The sequence below is a fragment of the Amblyomma mixtum genome, chromosome 3, assembly GCF_055824585.1.
Source record: "Amblyomma mixtum isolate Tamu chromosome 3, ASM5582458v1, whole genome shotgun sequence".
NCBI classification, from domain to species: Eukaryota; Metazoa; Arthropoda; class Arachnida; order Ixodida; family Ixodidae; genus Amblyomma; species Amblyomma mixtum.
In genome coordinates this window covers 211,079,176-211,085,205 of record NC_143014.1, presented here as the reverse complement: position 1 = coordinate 211,085,205, position 6,030 = coordinate 211,079,176, and positions in this window count along the sequence as shown.

Genomic DNA, 6,030 nt, shown 5'->3' with positions numbered 1-6,030 from the left:
GCAATCGTTCGTCATACAGCGTTCCAGGTTGTGTCATGTGTGTGTGCGTGCGTGCGTGTGTGTGTGTGTGTGTGTGTGAGTGTGTGTGTGTGTGTGTGTGTGTGTGTGTGTGTGTGTGTGTGTGTGTGTGTGTGTGTGTGTGTGTGTGTGTGTGTGTGTGTGTGTGTGTGTGTGTGTGTGTGTGTGTGTGTGTGTGTGTGTGTGTGTGTGTGTGTGTGTGTGTGTGTGTGTGTGTGTGTGTGTGTGTGTGTGTGTGTGTGTGTGTGTGTGTGTGTGTGTGTGTGTGTGTGTGTGTGTGTCAATGTCAATGCACCCAGAGACTGCAATGCGATCTCATTCAGACAGGCAAGCAGTCTTAAGTGTTCCTGCCGAATTTTTCTTTCAGCAATATTTGCACATACGTAGAGTAAAAATCAGGCATGAAAAGCCATGATGACGATTATATCTAAAGCACAGCGCGAGAGGGCGCCAGTTAAAGAGGCTGGGGTGATGGCCGAGTGGTCGAAAGACGTATTCATATCGGCAATCCGCAGCAAGTTTTCTTGCTCCGGAAACATAACAGCGTGTTTCGCTGGGCGATATGGATTCAAATATCGAGTTCTGATTAGACCTCTATGAACATCGCTCTTTTTCGCGCATTCAGATTGACGCTCCGAATCGCCAAATGGAATTATGGCCGCCGGAGGATCGAATCCCGCACTTGGCTAGTAATGTAAGATTTTTTCTGCTCCACCAGATGTGTACTAGAAATGTTTGGTGCGTTTTCGACAAGTTCGGCTTCATGTCCTTCTTGTAGTTTGACCTCATGGTATCTTTCGGCTTCGAACGGCGTTCGCCCGAGCTTGCCGAGAATGCGAGCTAAAAGTATTTCATGCTTCAAACGCTGCATAATTAACTACAAGAACCCTTGATGTCCATTTTTTGCGGGTTATTCACAACTTTCACATTTACTGTATTACGTACGGAGTCCCTCATTTTTTAGGCAAGAGTAAACATCAGCGGCATGAAAGGACAAAACTGCTAAGCTATGTAGTCTACTGCTGTCTATTCGATTTAACTCATCCAGGACGTATATTGAGCTTCCACGAAAATTTTAATACAAGTACTGGGTCCAGACGCGATCGAAAAGTTCCAGGTGGTACGATTACAACTCACTCGATGCGTCTAAAAGAGCTCTAGCCATATCTACAGAGCTGTATTTCCTATTGCGGCATTATATTTATTGCTGCGGCATGTGAACCCGCTAATGTACACATATCGAGCTACCTCCCCCCCAAAAATTGGCTGTGGCTTAGCTAAGGTTAAGCCTGGATATCTCGAAGCGGAAAGCTCTCGCTACTTTTCAGCCAACTCCCAAGCTACCACTTCTGGATCGGTGTTTCTGCGCCGTCCGACTGTTGCTTCTTCTTCTCCTTCCATGGAGAGCGTCTGCGCCTGTTCTATGGGCAAGCGCGCCTTATATACCCCTCCTTTCAAATGCGCACTGCGCACGGCTGCAGCGAAGGCTCAGGCGACGGAGTAAGCGCGCGGCGGCAACGACGGCTGCGGCAGCAGCAACCACCTGCGCTCCGCGTGACGTCATTCGGTTTTGCGCATTCGCAGCTGTGGCAAATTTGTAGTGTGACTCACGCTAAGCGCGGTGTTGACGAGCCTAGTGAAGCTTTTCTCTTCATAAGATATCATTTCCTGGCGTCAACAGAAACGGCCCTCCCGCGCAGTCGTCTCGCGTGAAAGCTCAACAGCCTCCCGCTTTGCCGAGAGCATATCGGCTTGTTGTCATTGCTTTGAAATTAGCGAAACTGCTCTCACCGCATACGGCTGCGCACGCTACGCGCAGTATGATTGTATTCTTAGTCAGCCATTTAAAAGCGTCATGTTTTTCAACAAAGGTGGCACCGCTCCAGTCGGCAGCGGCACAGGGTGTAGGCAATAACGCAGTGTGCCTACATTGCGCCAAGTGACGCTGCCTTCGAAACGAACTAGCGTACGCAAATATTTGAAAGCGTAGGCGTCACTTGGGGCTAGCAACATTTTTCTTGATCCCGGAGAGTAGTTTTACACTTTTTCAGCCTGTTCTTCCGAAGGAATTACCAGGCAGAGCGGTGAATCGACTTCCTTCTGCGCTCTGCAGTTGGCAGCAAGAACAGCGCGGCTACGGCGGGCGACTACGTTGACTGATTAAATGAAACCGAGAAAGCACGAGTTATATGGAGAATCTAATCATCTACAGTTTTTGTCTTTTGGGGCAATAAGGCATGCATGTTTGCTACAGCCCCTCATACTGAAACAAGCAGGACGACGCGATGCATGACACGAACGAGCTTTTTCACTCGACGAACCTCGTAATGTGCTGCCTGTTTTCTCGCTGCACACTTTAGTGATACAGTCGCGTATTTTGAATAAGTCAAATGCGATCTCTCTGTTCTTCGGAACTTTGCCGAGCACACAGCGAACTTAAATGCATTAATCCGCTTGATGAAACCTACACTGGGGCAGGAGTCGAAGTCTTGCTCCTCCTGCTATCGTCCGCGCGAATGCTCTCTTTCTCTTCACTCATCTTTGGGTGAGCTGCGCAAGCGCGTATATAGACGTCATCCTCAAACTTGAAGCGAAATTTAATTTCACTTTGCTGATCTAGATAAGTAATTGTTTCTTATTTTAAAATTAGCATTAAAGTGCACGCGTTCTGCTCGAATAGAGTGTCTTTTCATGTAATATTTGGTATGTTCGTCATATTTTGATCGACCTGCAATGGGAAAATTATTGTAATCTGGGAAATAACACTTACTGAAGCTAGCAAAAATGAGTATACAAGAAACTGCGTCCTGAGACTGGGGAGCGCTAGGCTCTATACAAGTGAACAGCACACACAAAGGAACAACACGAGACACGAGCGCAATCTGTGTTGTTCCCTTGTATAGAACCTAGCGCTCCCCAGTCTCAGTATCCACGACCACTTAGCCCCCTACAAAGCTTTCTTAAACTGTGCGTCGTACGTAGTAATACTGCCCGAGTCCGCACTGCCGCTTAAAACGCCTGAAAACGCTGAAGGCGACTGGAAGCACTTGCTTTGCCTTTTTGCGCCCGAACAGATGCTCGGCACGTAGTCCGAGTGACAGGCATCTAAATGCCTCTGCATTCAAGTTAAGATTGCACGCACACGGAATATCGCTTCAACCCTTCTCATGCTCAGAGCACGACTCAGCGCGAACGTGATAGAGACATTGGTTCTTTCACTGTTCGCCGCTCGACTGATGAGAAATAATGACAATTATGAGATGCCAACTAAATGAGATTTCGATTCAGAAATGCATTCCTAGCCCCAAAGCCGACCCGTCGGCGAATTTGTCCCCCTCCACGGCCGCTGCCCATCGCTTCGCTCCCTATATCACCGCAGTAAACGTGCGAAAACTTATGCCGCATCCTTTACTCTGTCCAGTGACTCAACCAACCGGACCACAATTTATTGGAATGCCTCGAATTATGCTCAAAAACACGCAAACGTGACACACCGAACGCGGGTGATCACGCCTTTTAATTACACAACGTAAGTCAGTGCGTACGCCAGCGCCGCCCCACCTCCGTGACGTCATGCCCTGACGCTGGTCTGTATGTTTTGAAGGTGAGATGCTCCCGTGACGTCCGATTGTTCGACTGCTGCAGTGAGTGCTATTTGGCTATATATTCCAGTGCACTTGTAGGGTTGCTTTGTCTGCATGGTTTTCGAAATCGCATGTATACTTCGGCACGATGTAACATAATTTGGTCGAGCCGCAGCGCCTAGGGTGACCGTATTTTCGCAGTTCTAAAGACTGATATGGCTATTATTAAGGGCCGCCTAGAAGTCTCTAATTGCAGTCAGGTGGCTATCGCTAATAGTTAAAAAGTTAGCCATTAGAATTTAGTTAACCACTGAAAAATTAACGTGGTTCGTTTGCTTTTTGGCGTCCGCCAACTGTGGTATTACTGTGCCGCAAAAAGCTTCTTTTTGCCTCAAAAACCCCCTGTGGCCCAAGATATTTTGGCTACATCGCACCGAAATACATGCGCTTTCGAGAAGCTCGCCGGCCAAGCAACCTCTCTAGTGCACGTAACTCGTCCAAAATAGCCAGAATTTGTTGGGCCACAGCGCCGAGGGTAATCACATTTTCTAAATTCTAAGAATTGATATAGATACTACAAAGGTGCGCTACACGCCCCTCAATGTCCAAGATCATTCTGCATCGCGAGGTGGAGTCCGGAACCATTCTGATGGTGCTGAGCAGCGGACCGGTCCTGACGCCCTCGGTGGACGAACATACCTCTAGGATGTCTCATGGAGGAATGGTTCTAAAAAAAAAAAGAAAGATCGTGCGTTTGGGGCCTCGCGCAGCTCGAGGAGCAGTCTGTAGGTGTTGTTGCTGTTGTGCCCTAGAAGAATGGCACATACCCACCTGAGGGACTGGCCACGCATTAAAGAGTCAAAAATAGATAACAAACTGTTTTATGTAAAGAAAAAAAAAAGAATGTAGGTAAGGTAAGAATCGCCCACGGATCAATAAAGAAATACATTACTTTTGGAACTACAATAAAAGTAAGGTGGCGGAATGGGTAGATCCTTCATTGAATCCTTTGAGAAGCAGTAATGAACTTGTGGACAGCGAAGCGAACTATCCCGTTGCTGAATCCCAGGCGAGTAGCGCCGAACGAGAGTAAAATGGGAACAGCCATAGATAGGCATAATTTTTAAAAAGAATTTCGAAGACAAGTTTCCAAGAAAAGAAAGGGAGGCGAAACGGCGACAGGACAGGAATAAATGATACAACGTTTCAAGCTCATTGCGAAATAGGCACATGGCTGAGGGATAACAGCGAGATCTACGCAGATAAATGTTTACAGCAGGAATCTTTCACTTAAAACTTTTCAGACACCTTGCGTATCGGAGGTTCCTGGACACGCAGTTATTTCAAAGCTGTAATGCATTCGGCGTCTCCAGCCGCGTTCCTGAGCGTTCCTCACATTCACTGTTTTCTGTTTGGGCGCACTGGAAGATCCAACAGAATTTTAAATGTCATTAATGTGAGCCTTGCAAAAAATTTACGATATATTTGAACACAGACGAGAACCTCGCAAGAATGCAGTGGTTTCAATAGGAGCTCCGGAAAAATGGGGGAGTAAAGCAGAGGAAAGGTGATACGAGAATGATTTAAAAGATCATTTAAAGACCCATCGTTCAAACACTGAAATAGCCGACGCTTCGCAATGCCACGAAAAGGCAGGTGTGCGAATATTCTGTCCAAGTTTAGGCTGATCCTTTTTACTGCGTCTTCCACTTTTCATAACTATTTTCCTAGCAGAGTTTCTAGAATGAGTGCTTTCTTTAAGCAAGCTACACCTCTGTCTTATCGCTGTGTCAAAAATTAATGATTCTTTATCTTTGCGTTTGTCCCTCGCTTCGCCTCTTGCCTCTACCACTTTAAATACATTTTTATCTCTGCTTCCTTCGCATTTGAGCGTTGTGCATTGAAAACGGGAATCTTGTCCCAGCAGTGGGATAGTAAATAAGTTTGCTGATAGCCTCGGAAAGGCGCCCCTAAGCGGGCCCGTGTTGCCTATCCTCCCTGCTACAGCGTTTACCGCGGCATCTAGGTTTCAGCTACGTGCGTTACTTATAAGCGCGTAAAACACAGCAGTTTTAACCCCGGCGGATTATCAACCTCTGCGACATTCCTGAAGCAGGAAATTTTGTCGAATCTCGCACGCTTTAAGTCTCTCTGAGGAGGTTGCGCTGCCGTATCCCACTCTAAATTTCAATCTACACAGATCTGGTTTGACGCTACCTGCGCTCTTTACATTTCGCCGTGAACCTGAATCTATCAATCATTTTTTCTCTATTGTTGCCGCTACACCCGTTTGAGAAGAAGGTTAGTAGAAGAGCGCTTGCTGCACCTTGGCATCAGTGTGAGCTGCCCGCTCTTGCTATCATTTGGCGCCACCACAATTGGGTTCAGCCACAGGTCTGTTGGTACTGTGTCTTTATTATGTACAGGC